The 21,196-nt window shown below is 42.4% G+C and overlaps 1 long non-coding RNA gene across 1 annotated transcript in view; it reads right to left on the minus strand.

Annotated features, from left to right (window-relative positions):
• Positions 1-348: 348 nt before the first annotated feature.
• LOC125084468 (uncharacterized) overlaps positions 349-21,196 on the minus strand; it is a 28,814-nt gene continuing 7,966 nt past the window's right edge. The window contains exon 3 of the long non-coding RNA XR_007122626.1: positions 349-3,595. This is a non-coding gene — a long non-coding RNA (uncharacterized LOC125084468). The remainder of the gene's footprint in view (positions 3,596-21,196) is intronic.

Genomic DNA, 21,196 nt, shown 5'->3' on the forward strand with positions numbered 1-21,196 from the left:
CTGCTAGCTCCCAGCACTCACTTTCAACTGGGTCTCATGGTCTCTGTTGACCACAGTCTTCTCCTTTAGAAAACACCGCCTGAGGAGCCGGGTGAATGCAGAATCAGAGCAAGATTTGTGCACAGGCCGACAAAAGTATGTTCTAATCCAAGTTCTCAAAGGATTGGCATGAAAAATAAATGACATACTGTTCTAAAGATTCAGCCCAGGGCCTGATAAAGGGCGATGTCATCATTTTGATAGGGCAGGTAACGGCAAGCAACAGTGCCTTGCTGCATCCCCCGCCCCACCGCCCCCACACTACCACCCACCCTCCCCCCACCGAGTCTTGTAGCCCAAGTCTCCTCTACTCTGGGCAGTGTTGGCAATTCTCTGCTGGATTTTGTCTCTGTGATGTGCCATTTGCTTTCACACTGGGACAGTGCCAAAAGCCACAAGCACGAGGCCATACTTCACTGGGAACACACCCTCTCCATCATGAGATCTGTCTGCAGCTGGTGCTTCTGGGGAAGAGGGGAGGTGGGGCAGCTGCCTTCTATAAGTGGATGATCTTGGTACATGTATGTTTTTACTTTCTAATTTCCTCTTAGAAGTAGCTTCAATTTCACATTTTATGAGATACCATGTGACATCTTGTCATATCTACTGGGTAAATATCTTTCCTGTTGATCCCCAAACATTGCTTCCCTGTAGTTCACAGATAGGCCTTTGAGAAAAGGTGCAACGTATTGGCAAATGCAGGAGTTCTGATGCATTGATTTGATAAATATTCATCGAGTGCCCATGTGGTGCCTTCTGATTGCACAGCAACTCTCTCCTTTCAAGTACCAATCCAGGATTATTTTATTTTCAGAAACACAACTTCCCTTATAGTAACCCAGAGGGATTCATGTTTGCCAAATTGACAGGTAGCTGGTCTTGCAATTTAATTAATTTAATTAACATAGATTCATCCCTCCCACGGGAGACAAATGATACAGAAAAAATACTGCTTGGCCCTTTGCCTTTTTGCCAAGTCCATTTTACAAGTGAGCCTTTGAAACGTTTATTGTAACAAACTGTATTATGGCTTTTAAGCAGCAGTGAGCAAGGCTTGAGACTGGGCGGGGTGGGGGTGAGGGTGGAGGGAAATCCGGTGACTAGCTAGTAAATTGTAGACTTCCATACACTGTCAGAGGGAAATGCCTTTAGTCTCAGAGAGCAGGGCAAAGGAGGAAGAATGAGCATGGGGCACCTCACATCATCATCCCAAATATAGAAAGAGTGGGATAAGCCTGTTTACCTCCCAGGGCTATTGTGAAGACTCAGGAAAGTAACAGATGGCAAAGAATGAACATAAAACACCCTATAAATGAGGCTTTCTATTCCTTGCTATAATTATAATAAGGAGTTTTCTAGTGGACAACTATTGGTCTAATTTTTAATCTCTTGGGATGAGCTGTCTTTGGAATAGGAAATACTGTTTTGCCAGCTGAGGCTCAGTCTTGTTGAATTTGATTGATCAGGTGGCAATGGGAGAAAATATGCTGTCCTCTCTCACCACCTAAAACCTAAAAGCTATTTTAGGTTGGCCTTTACAAGCCAGGCTTTGAAATGGAATCTTTGTAATGGACATTTTTCCTACGGACAATTTCTCATGGAGACTATAATGCCAGACAAGAATGGTCAAGGCACATCCCCCACCCCATGCCTCAGGTGTACGCCTATCTTCTCAGTTGCTGTTTCTTGGAATTTGGGCTACTGTGGGAAGAGGTGCAGTTTGTCATTCAAAGGAGGGTGGACTCCAATAGGATGTCAGCCTGAGTATGAGCTCCTCAGCACCCATCTTCCACTGCACCCACACTATCTCTGCCTGTCCATCAGCCCATCGGCTGCTGCCCCAGCTCTGCCCCACAGAGCTGCTCAGCATCCAGAGAGCCACAGTTGGCCAGCTGGCCCTCCCTTGGACTGAAGCTGTGTCAGACTGGGTTCCTAGGATTAGTGGAACCCCTCTCCATCAGTCTCCAAATTGAGTACTTGTTTCCTGTCAGTCACTCTCCATCCTTTTCTAGAGCCTTCCCAGATTGTTATCACTTCTCCCAAACCTCCCATCCATCTGTGCCTCCTTGACACCCAGAAGATAACCTTGATTCTTACTTCGCAGAGAAGGGAGATGAGAACTGCCCCACCCGTCTATTCCTTCAGCTCTCCCTCCAGCTTCCTGGCTCTATCAGAGATGCCATCTTGGATCCCATTCACCTCTACACATCTTCCCAGGGGCTTCCTCAAGCCTCCCTCATGACAGGCGGGCTTGATAGGGCAGATGGAAAAATACCCAGTAAGTGAGAATTGTCAAGTTTCCAGCCAGGAAAGAACAATCCTCTCTGAAGGGCCACCCAACCCCATCAGTTTATCATTCTAGAGTTTTCGACAATAACCTAAGGCAAGACCAATTTCTGCACTAGTCAGGATTTTGTCAGCTGTGTTAGAAAAATGGACTCAAATGAGCATTGGCAAATGGAAATGTTTTGGTTTCAAGTGTTCAATCCAGAGGTGAATAGGCTTCTGGAAATAGGATCTGAGACTGTGTCAGACCTTATAGTTTTCACTCTCCAGAAACCAGAAAAATGGAGGCCGGCCTATTCTATGTGTTAATTTATGCAAAAATGAATATTTCCATTGACTTCTACAGGGCAATAAGGGCAAATTCACTTCTCTGTGCCCAAAATTGCAATAAGAGGGTGTTTCACAGTATTGGGAATGTTGTAGGGTGAATCCTCTCTACAATGGGGAAGGATGGCCAGAGATTCTGGGACAGAGATTCTGTAGTTCCAAGGGAACCTCACAGTGTGACTGTGAAGCCACTGGAAGAATAGCAAGAACTGTCACAGCTGTGGGTATCTGGGGACACTAAACACCATGAGCAATGTCTACTGTGCGCAGGTACTGGAAGAATATTTAAAGCTAAGGAGCTGGAGACCAAAAAAACTGCTGGTAAATCTTTTTCTTTTCCCTGTAAAGCAATTAGAAAGTTTATCAGAGGAGGGTGAAAACAACAGATAAAATGCTGAAGCAAACAGGTCTGGGATTACCAAGAAACAAAACCAGGCTTTGTTCCAGACAGAGGGGGTGGCCCAGGCATTCCCTGAAAGCCTCAGAACTTGTTTGACAAGTGGATTAAAGGCTATTTAGTCAAGGATCATGTGTTTCCAATTTAGAGCAACTACACAAAGACGTTAGGAGCCACTGCCTCCCTGACAGCACTCTTTGTGAAGTTGGTCCTTGCCTTCTACTGAAGACCAGGTAGTGACAATAAGGCTTTGGTGACAGAGAGCTTGCTCTTTCTTCATGGGTGCTAGTCAAAATGTTGAACAACCAGTGTGACTCAACCACTGAGCCACTAGTACAGTTGCCAGCAGTCTGTGTGGGGGACCCTGCAGGGCCAGGTGTTACCTCTTCTGTTTCCAGGTCTGCGGAGGTGTGGAGGGGCCGAGATATTCTCCATGGGGAGTGGAGGTGCTTAAGGGACTTAGGGCAGTGGCCTTTTATCCCCCAGCAGGTCTGAACTGCTGCACGCCGGCATCACCAGCTCTGATGGTCTCTTGTCAAGGAGCACCTGCAAAGTAAATATGGCCACCAGCATGAGAGAGAAGAAAGTCACCAGCAGCCTTTGCAGTCTCCCTATGAGTCATGCTGTTTGGAATCCCCTCAGGACAGAGGCCTAAGAGGCAGGAGTAGAGCAGAACCAACATACCAGGCCTCTTAGAACTGCCTGCATGCATCGCCTCCTTTTCATTGCAACACTGCAAAATAGGCATTTTCACACCCATTCTATAGATGGGATAATTGAGGTTTAGAAGGGCAAGGAAATCTCTCTAGGTTTTCCTGCTAGTGAGAAAGAGGCAACGTTTGAACCTAGGCCTGTTGACTCAGAGCCTGTGCTCCTTCTACAGCCTGATTCTGTATCCCACACGCACCTGCCTGAAGGGCCTGCGACAGCTAGATTCGAGTGAAAAGAACGAAAGCACTATGGAGCTGGAGCACCAGCATGGCATTACCAGGGGCACTTGGGTGGCTCAGTGGGTTAAAGCTTCTGCCTTCGGCTCAGGTTGTGATCCCAGAGTCTTGGGATCGAGTCCCGCATCGGGCTCTCTGCTTGGCAGGGAGCCTGCTTCCTCCTCTCTCTCTGCCTGCCTTTCTGCCTACTTGTGGTCTCTGTCTGTCAAATAAATAAATAAGATCTTTAAAAAAAACAAACAAACCAGAATGCCATTACCAACTGGATGGGGCCTTCAGGCCAGGCTGTCTACTGCCCTACTTCTCTTCCATCCTTCTCTCTTGACAATGTGTGTGAACCTCCCATGACCTTTGGCATTAGGAAATTCCAGCAGAAGCCAACCAGCCTAATAACTTAGGACACAGCCCACCTGTTTTCATTTTTTTTTCATTTTTTTAAAGATTTTATTCATTTATGTGACAGAGATCACAGGTAGGCAGAGAGAGAGGAGGAAGCAGGCTCCCCGCCGAGCAGAGAGTCCGATGCGGGGCTCGATCCCAGGACCCCGGGATCAAGACCTGAGCCGAAGGCAGAGGCTTTAACGCACTGAGCCACCCAGGCGCCCCACCTATTTTCATTTTTATTTTTCAAACCACCCTCCTTTAATAGGTGTTCAGTAGGAAAAGAAATGCCTGTCACATAATCTTTGCCATGGCGGCGGTGGGGGGGCAAGGTAAAAAGGAGCGTACTGCTAAATTGGTGAAAGACCTGGGCAAGTCGCCCACCCTCCCCAGGTCTCACCAGGTGGAGAATGGTTCTGAACTCAGGCTCTGCTGTTTGCCACTTGGAAATTAATACTCAAGAGATAAATGATATTGGGAAAGGAAATATTGCTTTATTCGGGAAGCTGGCAACCTGGGAAGATGGTAGACTAACATCTCCAAGACCATCTTCCCCATCCAGGGGAAGCTGAAGGTTGTTTTTGTTTGTTTGTTTGTTTTAAGATTTTATTTATTTATTTGACAGAGAGAAAGATCACAAGTAGGCAGAGAGGCAGGCAGAGGGGGAGGGAGAAGAGGCTCCCTGCTGAGCAGAGAGCCTGATGGGGGGCTTGATTCCAGGACCTGACCTGAGCTGAAGACAGAGGCTTAACCCAGTGAGCCACCCAGGCGCCCCTGAAGCTGAAGGGTTTTAAAGGGGACGGGTGCAGGAAATGGGGAAGGGTGGGTGTGGGGGCCTCTATGCAGGAGAAGCAGTGGCCAGGCAGTTAGTCATATGTGGACATGACGCTGAACAGCCTGGCCAGCATCAGAGGTAGGTGTTTTCAATGGTGGTCAGGCCTTACCCTCTGGAAAAGTCTGGGCCTTCACTCCTCAAGGCCAGTGGCCTGCAAATCTCAAGGAAAGTAGGTTAGTTGTGCTATAGACCAAGAAACTGAGATCAGCAAGCAGGGAGCTTAGGTCAGCAAGCAGGGAGCGCAGAAGCTTGAAACTGTTTAACCTTTAACTCCTGGTTGGAATGCTGTTATAGTTCCAGATTCCTCTTTGGCAAACGAGGGAGTCTGCTCTCTATTGGGGTGGCAAGCTCAAACACTTATAGGAACCAGACAGGTAACATAACAAGTGAAGAAGAGACCACATCCCCAAGCAAATTTGCTTTCTCTCATTTTTCTTTAAGTGGATATCGCCTCTAGTCTATTTCATTTTATCTCAATTTTGACAGAGACATATGTATAATACATGCATTTTCAATGACCTTAAAAATAAAAGTTATTTTAGCACTCTTTATTCAAGAATATTTATTCAAGAATAGAAGAGAATTGCACCGTGGGACAAATAAGCTATGGCAAAAACCATAGGCTAGTCCGACAAAGGAAAGGAATGTTATTTTCTGGAGAAGGAAGAGGAAGTTGGGGGGGTTGTTTTGAAGGAAAGTCCAATGGAGTAAATCAAGGGTGCAGGATGATGACGGTTTTTCATTGGCTTTGTTGCTGAAGTAGGAGATGTAATAGACGTTTCTCCCGTTGAGGCTTATAACTGATGATTCTTTGCTGTTGACAAATTCTTCTGCTGGGGTCTGAATTGACAGTTTTTCCAATAACTCAGGCAGAGTGGACTGGAGAGCTCCCCCTTCTGGTCTCCTGGCTCCATTTTGGGAGGTTTCCCTTAATTTTCAGTTTGTTTTTTTTTTTTAAAGATTTTTTATTTATTTATTTGACAGAGAGAGATAACAAGCAGGCAGAGAGGCAGGCAAAGAGAGGGGAGGAAGCAGGCTCCCTGCTGAGCAGAGAGCCCGATGCGGGGCTCGATCCCAGGACCCTGAGATCATGACCTGAGCCGAAGGCAGCGGCTTAACCCACTGAGCCACCCAGGCGCCCCAATTTTCAGTTTTTACTGTAAGAGGGAACTGGACGAATGTGATGGTAAGTGCCTGCTAACACTCAGCACAGATTCCAAAAACAACAGGGATGGTGGACCTTGTGCCGGCCCAGGAAGAAAACTCTCACCCCTGGATTGTGCACTTATGCTCTCTCTTTCTAGAATGTTCTTCTCCCAGATCTTCAGAGGCTTAATCCCTCACTGCAGGTCATAGCTCTGAATAGTCCTCCTCTTGCAATACTCTCTTCCATATTGTTTTTTGCATTTCTTATTTATTTAAATTCAATTAGGGGCGCCAGGGTGGCTCAGTGGGTTAAGCCTCCGCCTTCAGCTCAGGTCTTGATCTCAGGGTCCTGGGATTGAGCCCCGCATCAGGCTCTCTGCACAGTGGGGAGCCTGCTTCCTACTCTCTCTCTGCCTGCCTCTCTGTCTACTTGTGATCTCTCTCTCTCTCTGTTGAATAAATAAAATCTTTAAAAAATTTTAAATTCAATTATTCAACATAGTACATCATTAGTTTTTGATGTAGTGTTCAAAGATTCATCTGTTGTATAACATCCTGTGGTCATCATATCACATGTCCTCCTTAATGCCCATCACCCAGTTACCCCATCCCCCACCCACCCGCCCTGCTTTTTATTCACAGCATTTACCACCGGCTGACACTATTTTACGTGTTTGTCTATCACCTGCCTTGTCCATGTTGAAGTGAACAAGTGCAAGTGCCAGGAAGTAAAAACTGGACATATCTTGCTCACCACTGTAATCCCAGCACCCAGAACAGTGCTCAGCGTATAGCAGGTACTCAACAAGTTTTTTTTTGTTTTTTTTTTTTAAGATTTATGTATTGGGGGGGAGGGGTAGAGAGGGAGAGAGAGAATCTGAAACAGACTCCCCGCTGAGTGCAGAGCCAGCCTGACTTGGGGTTTGATCTCATGACCCTGAGATCATGACCTGAGCCCAAATCAAGAGTTGGATGCTTAATGGACTGAGCCACCCAGGTTCCCCTCAACAACTATTTTAAATCAATGAATGAATGAATATTAACAGGCTACTTTTGGCGTGAAGTGTTGGAACAGTGAAGGATGGAGGGTTGACTTTTCATTTTACACTTTCTGTACTATCTGAATTTTTCTCATCTCTTGCATAAAATACCAATATTGGGGGCACCTGGCTGGTTCAGTTGGTAGAGCATGGGACTCTCGATCTTGGGGTCATGAGCTTGAGCACCATGTTGGGTATAGAGATTACTTAAAAAAAAAAAAAAACCAATAGGGGCGCCTGGGTGGCTCAGTGGGTTGAAGCCTCTGCCTTTGGCTCAGGTCATGATCCTGGGATTGAGCCCCACATCAAGCCCCGAATCGAGCCCCGCATTGGGCTCTCTGCTCAGCAGGGATCCTGCTCTCTCTCTGCCTGCCTCTCTGCCTACTTGTGATCTCTGTCAAATAAATAAATAAAATCTTAAAAAAACAAAAACAATAGCGATTATTGGGAAGTGGGATTTGGGACTAAATTATTTTCTTTGCATATTTCTATACTTTTAAGAATGTTAATAAACAGTATTTTTAAAAACGGGATAGTAGGGCCTGCAGTCCTACTCTCTGCCTTCTGGGGGCACCTGGCTGACTCAGTCAGTAGAGCATATGACTCTTGAGCTCAGGGTCATGAATTTGAGCCCACACTGGGCATAGAGCCTACTTAAAAAGTAAATAAGTAAATGCGGTTTTCTGTCTTTCCAACAAAGTTCTTTATGCAGAACTTCTTTTTTTTTAAGATTTTATTTATTTGACAGAAAGAGAGATCACAAGTAGGCAGAGAGAGAGGGGGAAGCAGGCTCTCTGCTAAGCAGAGAGCCTGATTCAGGGCTCGATCTCAGGACCCTGAGATCATCACCTGAGCCTAAGGCAGAGGCTTAACCCACGGAGCCACCCAGGCACCCTTTATGCAGAACTTCTTAAGAGAAGAATACTGGTATCTATATAAGTTTTGGAGGCACTAGATATGAGAGTGTGAAAATAGTGTTAAGGCATAATTAAAGCTTCCCACTGTCTTTTGCTACCGAGATGGCCAAAAAAGCATTTTAATTTTTTTTAAAGATTTTATTTATTTATTTGACAGAGAGAAATCACAAGTAGGCAGAGAGGCAGGCAGAGAGAGAGGAGGAAGCAGGCTCCCTGCTGAGCAGAAAGCCCGATGTGGGGCTCGAACCCAGGACCTGGGATCATGACCTGAGCGGAAGGCAGCGGCTTAACCCACTGAGCCACCCAGGCGCCCCGAAAGCATTTTAATTTTTTAAAGCTCATTGTAAACTCCTGTAGAAGGAGACCTACACATGGCCACAACTTTTTGGAAATAGTGGGAAATCAGAGCTAGGGGAGGGTACGCTATTGGAAAACCAAAGGACCAGTTTTAGACAGGTGTTATAAACTGAGTATTTGTGTCTCCCCTCCTCCTCCAATACATATTGAACTCCTATCCTCATATATATCTGTATTTGGACACAGGGCCTTTGTGGAAGTAATTAAGATTGAATGAAGTCATGAGGATAGGAATTCCAAGGTGGGTTTAATGCCTTTATAGAAGGGACACCAGAGAGTTCCCCCTCTCTTCGAACAAGCACACAAAAAAGAGATCATGTGAGCACACAGCAAAAAGGCTGCTGTCTGCAAGCCAAGGGCAGAGGGCTTGGAATTATGGAGGCCAAGGGCAGGCTTCCCCAAGATGGGATATTTTGGCAGGTGGATTATTTTGAGCTGAAGGCATTAGAAACCTTGTGGGCTGAGGACAAAATTCTGCCCTTCCCTTAACTACACAGAAGAGTCTAAATTGGTTCTTTCCTAGAATAAGGGTTATTAGCAAAGATAAATTTTGTCTGAGTGACCCATTTCTATAGCAGACCAAACAACTAATTACCAAACATCTGCTCTTTTTCTTACTATCCTGTAAATTGTATTTCTTTCCTCTGAAGTCCCAGACCCCTACCCCTTTCTCCTTAGTTCAGAATTACATATATACCTCATTTTGCCTGCCTATCTTTGGAATTTCCATGTCTATGTAGATTTCCTATAGATATGCTCTTAACTTTCTCCTGTTAATCTGTTTTGTGTCAATTTGATTCTTAGTCCAGCTAGAAGGACCCTTGAAGGGGACAGGAATTCTTGCGCCCTCACAGGTGTAAAACCCATCCTTCCAGCACCTTGATCTTGAACTTCCCAGCCTCTAGAACTGTGAAAAATAAATTTCTATTGCTTAAGCCACCCAGTGTGTGGTATTTTGTTATGGCAGCCCAAGCGGACTAATACAACAGGAAGGAAAACAGTAAGTTCATTATGAAGTTCCATTCATGCTTGAAGTAATTAACAATAAATACACTATCCATAAAATTCTGGAAGAAGTGAAAATGGTATTAGATCTACTAAGTATTTACAAATATATCCTATTTATTGCACAATAAACATACCTAGGTTGAGATGATACTGGAGGACATGGCCCCCTTTCCCTCTCAGTTCCCTTCACACTGGTTGGTCAGCACATGCGCCATCTTCTCAACTGCTTGGAAAAGGTGCCTCTCTTTTCCTTCAGGCCCAGGTGCTCTGTTCCACAAAGCCCAAACTCACATCCCATTACAGGATCTAATCCTTTATTGCTTTCTCCAGTCATCTTTACTTTACCTTTATCTTCCTCCCTACCTGATACACTACCAGAAAAGAAAAATGAACAGTAAACAGAGAGATTTCCTTATCTGGTCCATCCTGAAGTTAAAAGGAGAAGTTAAGATAGATACATAATGATAATATTTAAGGTAGATAAACGTGAAGCCCTGTGTTTATTTCCCTCAAATCAATTGCACAATAATGGCATGGTATGGACATGTATTAGCCAGAGGCTTGCCCCTTCCTCCCACCCTATTCTACTTCCTGTTACCTAAGGCTGATGGTAGAGTAGTACTTCCTACAGCAATTCAGAGAGAAGTGACTCAATGCTCAACTATTAATTTCAAAGTAGACTTTCACAGCCCATGGCAGAGATAACAGCTTAGGAGAAAAAGGCTTTGGGGGCATTAACAATCCAATTCTTAGCCTGAGCACTAGGCATAGAAAAATACCTAATACCAGGCAGATCAGATGAAGATGACATCGCTTTGGGAAAAGAGAGAGTTGGAGAAGGAGCAACAGACGAGCCACTGATGGGGTCCCTGAAAGGGAGTTTTTGTCCTATCCGTTACCCCACCCAGGACAGGCAGCACAGAAAAGAGTATGGGCCACAGAATCCTCAGGTAAGCGGGATAGTCTTTGAGCAGGAAAGGAAAGTTGTCCTCAATTCTTGTGGGGACCAGGGAGAGCAAGCCAGGTCTTCAAGTGTCCCCACACCACTGCACGTGGTGACAACAGCACTATGGGGCAACAGCTGCCCTGTCTCCTAGTCCCCAAGAGTGGTGAGGGAACACATCTGTGCTCTTGTGGCCTCTGAGAGGACATCAGGCTTGCAAGAGCCTTGCAATGAAGACAAACAGAACCCCTAGTCATGGAGGGGTATTTCTGGAAACACTTCCAATATGTTTTCATGCTCTGTATGACCTGTTGCCTTGTGGCTTCCCTCCCACCCAAAGAGTCAGGGATAAAGTGTTTTGAGTTCCTACCAAGACAATGAGCTTGGTTTTTCAGGCCTGGTTCAGAAAGAGTTTCAAGGTTCTTTAAGATTAGGGATAGCACATGTCTGGGTTTCTATCTATTGTCTCACATTATTCCTTTGGAGAGACAGACCCTGAGATCATGACCTTAGCCTAAATCAAGAGTTAGATGCTTAACCAACTAAGCCATTGAGGCATACCTTAGAACTGATTTTTTATAAAGGCACAGTATACTGAAACTAGTAAGTGAAAATTTAATGAGGAACAGAATATTATATCAAATCAAAGTAACTCATCCATACTGCTTATTAATTACAAAAGAAAAAAGAGCAATTTCAATGGAGGCCAAGCGATACTACCTAACCAAAGAATCAACTCTAACCGCCAAGGTTGGGTTAAAAGGAGCCTCCTTTTATGAGGCCCTGAGGACATTCCTTTGTGGAATTCCTGCCCAAAATGCATATTTTTATCTAATCACAAGGAAACATCATGTGAACATATTTTACACAATAGCTGGCCCATACTTTTCAAAATATCAAGGCCATGAAAGATGAAGAAATGCTGAGGAGCTGTCTTTGATTAAAGGCAACTAAATAAATGGGATCTTGGATTGGATCCTGGACTCAAAACTAGAATATCTGGACAAGTGGAGAAGTCCAAATATATAGTGGATTAGATAGTTATTTTATCAATGTTAAATTTTCAGAATTTTGGAGTACCTGGCTGGCTCAGTCAGTGGAGCATGTGACTCTTGATCTCAGGGTAGTAAGTTTGAGCTCCATGATGGGTGTAGAGATTACTTAAAATAAATTTTTTTTAAAAGTTTCAGGATTTTGATAAATGTACTGAGGTCATGTTTAAGAAACAAGCCATTGTTCTCAGGAAATTCACACAGTTATGCAGGGGAAAAGGGGCATGATGAATGTGCATTACTCTTGGAGTGCTCAGAGACAGAGAGAGGAAATAACTTGAATGGGAACATAATGTTAACAGTTGGTGATTCTGGGTAAAGGGCATACAGGATATATTTGCTTCCTTTTTACTATTCTGGAACTTTTCTGTAAATGTGAAACTAAATCAAAATTAAAAGTTTTTAAAAGTTCCACTGTAATGGTCAGTAAGCACATGAAAAGATGCTCAACATCTTTAGTCATTAGAGAAACGTAAATCAAAGCCACGGTGAGATACCACTTCATACGCACTAGGATGGCTATAATAAACAAAGACAGACAGAAGCAAGTGTTGCCAGGAATAAGGAGATATAGAAACTGCATGTGATTCCTTAAAAAGTCAAACACAGAGTTACCATTTAACCTAGCAATTCCACTTCTAGGTATATACGCAAAACCACTGAAAACGGGTATTCAGATATATACTTGTACATTAATGTTTATAGCAGTATTCACAAGAGCCAATAGTTTAAAAAGAACAGATTAAAAACAAGTCAAATGTATGTACTGGATGAATGGATAAACAAAAGGTGGTCTATCCATACAATGGCATATTATTTTAAAAGATTTTATTTATTTATTTATTTGACAGAGATCACAAGTAGGCAGAGAGGCAGGCGGGGTGGGGGGTGGGAGTTGAGTAGAGAGCCTGATGCGAGGCTCAATCCCAGGACCCTGGATCATGACCTGAGCCGAAGGCAGAGGCTTTAACTCACTGAGCCACCCAGGCACCCCTACAATGGCATATTATTAAGCAATAAAAATAATGATGTATTAAAAGAGGACTCCAACTAACTCCATTTTGACCTCAGTCAGTACTTTCTAATTCATTAAGTTCTCTCCAGCTTATCTCTTAACTTAGACAAAAGACCCTGTGGGCAAAGCATCCCCAGATGGAAACTAAAACTACCCACTCAGGCAATAAGGATGGTCCTGAGCTGGCAAGACCCTGCTTGATTGACCCCAAGACAACCTGACCAACTTGACCTTGACTGCCCAGATGCATGTACCCACCGACCTTTGCCCCACCTTTTCCTTATATAAACCTGAAAGTATATTCAGCACTTTGGAGACAGACTTGGAGATGCTAGTCTGCTGTCTTCCTGATGTTGGCCTCACTGAAATAAACTCCATTCTTGTTTCACCGCCGCTTGTCTTTCTGCCTGTGGATTTTGTCAGCACTAATGGCTGAACCTGGTCTGTTTGGGGCCCTCTGGCACAGGTGCTCTTGCACCCCACGCACCAGCTATAGATCCAAAGAGATCACATGGCCAGAGACAACAAGTGTTTGCCCAAAAACATTAGGACACAGGAGTTTGAAAACCACTTGGGCACCCCCTCCAAGATCTTGACTCTGTGTAATCCCTATAACCTAGGCATGCCCTGAAGTATAGGCAAAAATTTCCCAAAAGGGCTGAGATGAAATTATCTACCATCCCAACAGGGATGGGGGCTTGAAATAAAAGTTAAATTGATGCCTGCAAAGTAACAAGATGTCATTTCTTTTTTTTTTAAAATTTTATTTATTTCTTTATTCGACAGACAGAGATTACAAGTAGGCAGAAAAGCAGGCAGAGAGAGAAGAAGGCTCCCCGCTGAGCAGAGAGCCCAATGCGGGGCTCAATCCCAGGACCCTGGGATCATGACTTGAGCCAAAGGCAGAGGCTTTAACCCACTGAGCCACCCAGGCGCCCCACAAGATGCCATTTCTTTTGCTCCTCATTGGGGGCACTGTAATATTGTGCTTTGTAATAAGAAATATATATTAGGTCTTTATTCCCACTGCTAGCACAGAGTTCCTAAAACCCCTGGGATTTCCTAAACGATAAGACCAATGAAGGTGTCTTTTGTGATTTGTATCAAGCCCCCTTCCACTACATCTATATTTGTGTTAATGAAGTAACTTTTGAAAGCCCCAAAGTGTGGGGAATGATTGCTAGGGCAACCAACCTTGTTATCAGAGGTTATTAGAGGCTTGACCTCAGGGGAAGGGAAGGGCTGGAAGCTGAATCAATCACCAATGGCCATGATTTAATCAACAATGCCTATGTAATAACGAAGCTTCCATAAAAGCCCCGGAGGGAGGGGTTCTGAAAGCTTCTGGGTTGGTGAACACTGGGAGGTGCAGGGAGAGTGGCACCCAGAGAAGGCATGACAACTCCACGCCCTTCCCCACATACTTCTCCATATGCATATCTTCTATCTGGCTGTTTCTGAATTATATCCTGCAAAGGTCAGTGGAATGACCCCAGGTCAGTGGAGTCATGCTTAAACTGGTCTGGGTAGTCTGTGCCAGCAGGAGGTCTTGTCTGGGTAGTCACTATTGCTTGAGGGTGCTTTGGTTTCCATTAGCCTGAGTTAAAAGATAAGCTGGAAAGAACTTATGGAAAAATGTGGGCAAAGGTCAGTAAGAATAAGCAAGTGGGCAGTAAAGATCAGGTCTTGGGGTCTAGCTGGTGACACAATGACTATATTAGTCTTCACACTTCCTTCAGATAAATACTGAGATATGGAATTGCTGGATATGGTAGTTCTATTTTTTGATTTTTGAGGCAACTCCAACTGTCTTCCATAGTGACTGCACCAATTTACATTCCAACCAGTAGTGCACAACAGTTCCCAATTCTCTATGTTCTCATCTGCCCTTGCTGCTTCGTGTGTGTGTGTGTGTGTGTGTGTGTGTGTGTGTGTGTGTGTGTTTTAAAACAGGTGAGCTGATCTCATTGCATTTTCCTGGTGATTACAGATATTGAGCACCTTGTCATACACCCCACTGGCTATCTATATATTTTTGGAAAAATGTCTGTTTATATCTGCCTGCTTTTTACTTGGATTGTTTTGGGGTTTTTTGCTATTGAGTTGTGTGAGTTCTTTATATATTTCGGATATTAATCTCTTACCAGATATATGTCAGTTCTGCAAATTTTCCCCATCCCATAGGTTGCCTTTTCATTCCACTAATGTTTTCCTTCCTGTGCAGATGCTTTTTAGTTTGATATAGTCTCACTTGTTTATTTTTGCTTCTGTTGCCTTTGTTTTTGTGTCTTTAATCCATTTTGAGTTAATTTTTGTGTCTAGTATAAGATAGTAGATCATCTTCTTTGACCTTTAAAATGGCAACTTATATTATCAAATTCCCTTTTATTGGAAGACTGTTGCATACTTGGGAAAAGAGACACATTACTGGCCTATTGTTACTTCATGTGCTTCTGGATTCTCTTTGCTAATACAAATTAAAAATATTTGCTTTAATATTCTCAAAGGTTCCCCTCTGATATGTTGTTACTGCTATCATCATCTCTGTGCCATATTTCTCTGTTTGGGGTATTCCACCAAAGGATGAAATCCTGGTTGCTCTGTTCCTGGGGGAGATACAGAAAAGTGTTATGACTAGAAGGAGTCCAGGCTAGACAAGGAAGGGCTGGAATAGATTGCATTGAAATGAAGTCATGGGGCGCCTGGGTGGCTCAGTGGGTTAAGCTGCTGCCTTTGGCTCAGGTCATGATCCCAGGTCCTGGGTTCGAGCCCCGCATCGGGCTTTCTGCTCAGCAGGGAGTCTGCTTCCTTCTCTCTCTCTGCCTGCCTCTCTGCCTACTTGTGATTTCTCTCTGTCGAATAAATAAATAAAATCTTTAAAAAAAAAAAGAAATGAAGTCATGATGAAGAATAGTCAGGCAGAGAGAATAGGTCATCGGCATGTATTTAAAAACTATGAAGATGATTGAAAAAAAGCACCAAGTTTAATGGTAAAATAGTGAAAGAATATCCACTTGAGTCAGGAACAATGCAAGAATGCTCATTCTTACTACTGTTACCTTGGCTTTGGAGGTATTAACAAATGTATTTAAATAAAAAAAAGAGATTAAAGGGCGCCTGGGTGGCTCAGTGGGTTAAGCCGCTGCCTTCGGCTCAGGTCATGATCTCAGAGTCCTGGGATCGAGCCCCGCATCGGGCTCTCTGCTCAGCAGGGAGCCTGCTTCCTCCTCTCTCTCTGCCTGCCTCTCTGCCTGCTTGTGATCTCTCTGTCAAATAAATAAATAAATAATCTTAAAAAAAAAAAAAAAAAAGAAAAAGAGATTTAACATTGGAGGGAAAAAAGATGGCAAAAGTACCATTATTCGTTTACCTGAAAATTTAGAACCAACAACAACAAAACTATTATAAGCAATACAACAATTCAATGAAATCCATTGTATACAAAATTAATATATAACGGTCAAGAGGTTTCCTAAATAAGACAACCTACTGGATGGGAGAAAGTATTTGACAGTGGTATATCTGATAAGGGGTTAGATCCAAAGTATCTAAAGATACAACTCAACACACAGAAGACCAAATAACCCAATTTAAAAATGGGCAGAGGACACGCACAAACATTTCTCCAAAGAAGACATTCTGAACACCAACTGACATGTGATAAGATGCTCAACATCACCCATGATCAGGGAAATGCAAATCAAATCCACAATGAGATATCACCTCACACCTGTCAGAATGGCTAAAATAAAAAACACAAGAAACAACAAGTGTTGGTGAGGATGTAAGAAAAAAGAAGCCTCCTACACTGTTGGTGGGAATGCAAGCTGGTGCAGCTAGCATAAAAAACAGTGTGGAGGTTCCTCAAAAAATTACAAATAGAATCACCATATGACCCAATAATTCCACTGCTAGATAGTTACCCAAAGAATTTGAAAACACTAATTCAAAGGGTTGTATGCACCCTATATTTATTGCATTATTTATAATAGCTAAGATATGGAAGCAACCCAAGTATCCCTTGATAGATGAATGAATAAAGAAGATGTGGTGTATATATGCAATGGAATGTTACTCAGCTGTAAAAAAGAATGTAATTTTCCCATTTGCAATAATATGGATGGATCTAGAAAGTATAATGCTAAGTGAAATAAGTCAGTCAGAGAAAGACAAATACCGTATGATTTCACTTATATGTGGAATTTAAGAAACAAAGGAAAACTAAGAGATGAACAAAAAAAACCCAGACTCAACAATAGAGAACAAACGGATGGTTACCAGAGGAGAGGTTGGGTGGAAGAATGGGTAAAATAGGTGAAAGGGATAAAGAGGACACTTATCATGATGAGCACTGAGTAATGTATGGAATTGTTGAATCATTATATTGTATACCTGGAACTAATATAATGTTGTACATTAATTATACTAGAATTTTTTAAAAAAAGAGGTTTCCTAAATAAAGACAAAACCAATTAGAAAATATAGTGGAAGAAAATGTATTTAAAATAGCAACAAAAATATCCTAGGAATAAACTTCAGAAATGTATAATATCTATAGAAAGGAAACTTCAGAGCACCTGGGTGGCTCAGTTGTTTAAGCATCTGCCTTTGGCCCAAGTCATGATCCCAGAGTCCTGGGATCGAGTTCCGCATCAGTCTCCCTGCACAGCTGAGAGGTGGCTTCTCCCTCTCCTTCTGCCCCTAACCTTGCTCATGTGCTCTCTCTCTCTCTCTCTCTTGCTCTCACTCTCATACTCTCTCTCTCAAATAAACAAATAAGATTTAAAAGAAAAGAAAGGAAACTTCAAAATTCCACCAGAGAATGGAATGGCAGACTAAGAACCTCCATCCACTCCCCATAAAAACAATGAGAACTCTGGCAAAAAAATTTAAAATCAACTTTTTCAGAACTCTGAAGATAAACCAAAGGCTTGCAACAATCCAAAGAACATTTATTCAAGAAAAATGGCTGAGTCCCAGTAAGGACAGGGAGCTTTTCAGAATTATAACTTGCCCTATTCTGATCCCCTTCTTCCCAGCTCTATGGTAGCTTTGAAAACCTACAGCCTCACAACATGGTAGCTGTGCAACCCAGCCACCTAGCAACCACTGGAGAGAATAGACAAGTTTGGGACTCCTGAAAAAGCCCCACTCCTAGATAATTACACAGTTTGACCTTTTCAGAGGCTCCTGGAAATTCCCACTCACAGGGATTATCTTTACTTGACCTCATTCAGAGCTTACTCACTGTGAAAGCCTCTTCCTGGAACATCTGTTTAAAAAAAGAAAATCAGTAGTGACTGTTTAACATTGTAGGTACGTGAAGAAGGTTAACAGTTGTGGAATAAAGAAGAGACTGCCCAAAAACTGAAAAGGAAGTTTAGGGAATGAGTTGTCCATAGAAGACTTTGAAAAGTGCCAACGCATTCCTGGGGCCTAGAGGCCATTTGATGTACAAGCCAGTCCACATGCCCAGAAGGCCCTAATCTTTCACCTCTGGTTAGTGTTGAGACTCCATGTAAGCAGGAACTGAAGGCTAAGCCTGAGTTGTAAACTGCTTAGATTTAAGGTTTGCCCTAACACACAGACACAGACCCCTTGGCAAAGGCTGGGAGACTTACTGGTACCAGGCATACAGGGAATCTCCAGTCACTGGTTAACCCCTAAGTTAAGTAAGCAGAGACTTTAGTGGCCACACATGACAAAGAAAACAGGCTACAAAAGTAGTACAGGAAAGTCACTAAATAAACACATGACAACAACTGTAAGAAACATTAACTAAAATAAATCCTGGAAGGTAGGTATCTGACTTACAGAGTTGCCAAGTTATATTATTTAAAAAGCCAGGTTTTCAGCAAGAAATGATGAGATATGCAAAGAAATGATGAGATAAGCAACAGCACACTGAATAATTCTAAAAAAGAATGGAAAGGGATTTAGCAGGCATCAAAAGAGACTATAATAAAATAATTAAACATTTGGGAAAGCAAAACTGAAATAGAACATACTCTAAGTTGGGAACACAGTGTTGCTGCTGTGCTGGTCAATAGGTTCAGGCCAGGTTTTGGGTAACCTTTTACGTTGAACTATACAAAATATTTGTGTTTTTGTCATATAAAAACAGCAGTTTCATATGGCTCAAATTACCATTTGGAGTGACCACATGAGAGAAAAATCAGAGCGGAGAATCTGAGTCAAAATCTTTTGCCAATGGTCAAAGACAAAGAACCAAATATCATACCAAGTTCAGGGGCCTTCAAACTGGTTGCAAACTCAGAGATGCAATTCATGATTGGTAGCTGATACAATTGGAGTAGAACTGGAGTAGGCTGGGCAAGAAGTGAGGAAAGCCCCAAGTAACAGTCTTAAAAGGACCCTGGGCTATTTAGGGCTTTCCTTTATTGGGAGTGGTGGTGGTGATGTACGAAGAAGGATGGCGGGTGTGGTTTAAAGATGTAGGGTCAACGTTGGTCCCAGTAACCTACATGATCTAATTGTCACAAATGTGAAGCGCCATTGTCATCAGACTATTTATTTATTTAAATTCCAGGGCAGTTAACATACAGAGCTATATTAGTTTCAAGTATACAATATAGTGATTCAACAGTTCCATACTTACCCAGTGTGCATCACAAGTGCACTCCCAATCTCCTCTACCTATTTCACCCACCCACCCTTCCACCTCCCCTCTGGTAACCACAGGGTAGCCTCCCCTCTGTTCTCTATAGTTAAGAATCTATTCTTTGGTTTGTCTCTCTCTTTTTTCCCTATGTTTGTTTGTTTGTTTGTTTTGTTTCTTACTTTCCATATATGAGTGAAATCATATATTTGTCTTTTCCCGATCAGCCTATTTTGCTTAGCATTATACTCTTATTGTTGTCTCAGATGGCAAGACTACATTCTTTTTTATGGCTGAATACTATTCCACTCTGTGTGTGTGTGTGTGTGTGTGTGTGTGTGTGTGTGTGTGTGTGTGTGTGTGATAGGTCTTTGACTATTGTCTATTGAAGGACACTTGGGTGCTTCCGTAGTTTCAGGTCTCACATTTTGAGGGTGTGTATGTGTGTGTGTGTGTGTGCGGAGTTAAGAAAGTGGTCCAGTTTCATTCTTTTGCATGTAGCTGGCCAGTTTTCCCAACACCATTTGTTGAAGAGACTGTTTCCCATTGCATATTCTTGCCTCCTTTGTAAAAGATTAGTTGACCATACAATTGTGGGTTTATTTCTGGGTTTTCTATTCTCTTCCCTTGATCCACGTGTCTATTTTTATGCCAGCAACATACTGTTTTGAATAATACAGCTTTGTAATATAACTTGAAGTCTGGAATGTGCTACATTCAGTTTTTTTCTTTCTCATTGCTTTGGTTCTTCGGAGTCTTCTATGGTTCCATACAAATTCTAGTATTGTTCTAGTTCTGTGCAAAATGCTGTTGATAGTTTGATAGGGATTGCATTGAATCTGAGGATTGCATTGGGTAGTATAGACAGTTTAACAATATTTGTTCTTCCAACCCATGAACATGGACTGTCTTTCCATTGTCTTTAATTTCTTTCATAGGTAATTTATAGTTTTCAGAATACAGGGCTTTTACCACTTTGTTTAAGTCTATTCCTAGGTATTTTATTATTTTTTTGCACTTGTAAATGAGATTGTTTTCTTAATTTCTGCTGCTTCATTACTAGTAAGTAGAAATGCAAGAGATTTCTGTACATTGATTTTGTATCCTGCAACTTTATGATTTCATTTATCAGTTTTAGTAGTTTTTTGATCGAGTCTTTCAAGTTGTCTATATATAGTATCATGTCATCAGCAAATAGTGAAAGTTTTACTTATCAATTTGGATGCCTTTTCTTTCTTTTTGTTGTCCAGTTGCTGTCGCTAGGACTTCCAGTACTGTGTTGAAGTAAAGTGATGAGAGTGTCCTTGTCTTGTTCCTGACCTTAGAGGAAAAGCTCCCAGTTTTTCCCCATTGAGTATGATGTTAGCTGGGGATTTTTCATATATGGCCTTTATTATGTTGAGGTATATTCCCTCTAGATCTACCTTGTTGAGGGATTTTATCATGAATGGATGTTGTACTTTGTCAAAACTTTTTCTGCACTTACTGAGATGATCATATTATGGGTTTTATTCTTTCTCTTATTGATATGATATATCACACTGATTGACTTTTGAATACTGAAACAGTCTTACACCCTGGGAATACATCCCTCTTGATCATGGTGAATGATTTTTTTTAATTGTACTGTTGGATTTGAATTGTTAATATTTTGTTGAGGATTTTTGCATCTACATTCATCAGAGATACTGGCAGGTAGCGCTCTCTCTCTCTCTCGTGGTGTCTTGCTACTTAATTTTTAAGAACTCTTTAATATACTCCTAATATATTAGTGATACTAACCATTTGTTATATATGCTGCAAATATTGTCTCGTGGTTTGTCAATTGTTCATTGACTTTTTATGATGGCTTTTAACCATGAAAAATGTTTTATGTTTATGTATTCA

Source organism: Lutra lutra, chromosome 14 (genome assembly GCF_902655055.1).
Source record: "Lutra lutra chromosome 14, mLutLut1.2, whole genome shotgun sequence".
Taxonomy (NCBI): Eukaryota; Metazoa; Chordata; class Mammalia; order Carnivora; family Mustelidae; genus Lutra; species Lutra lutra.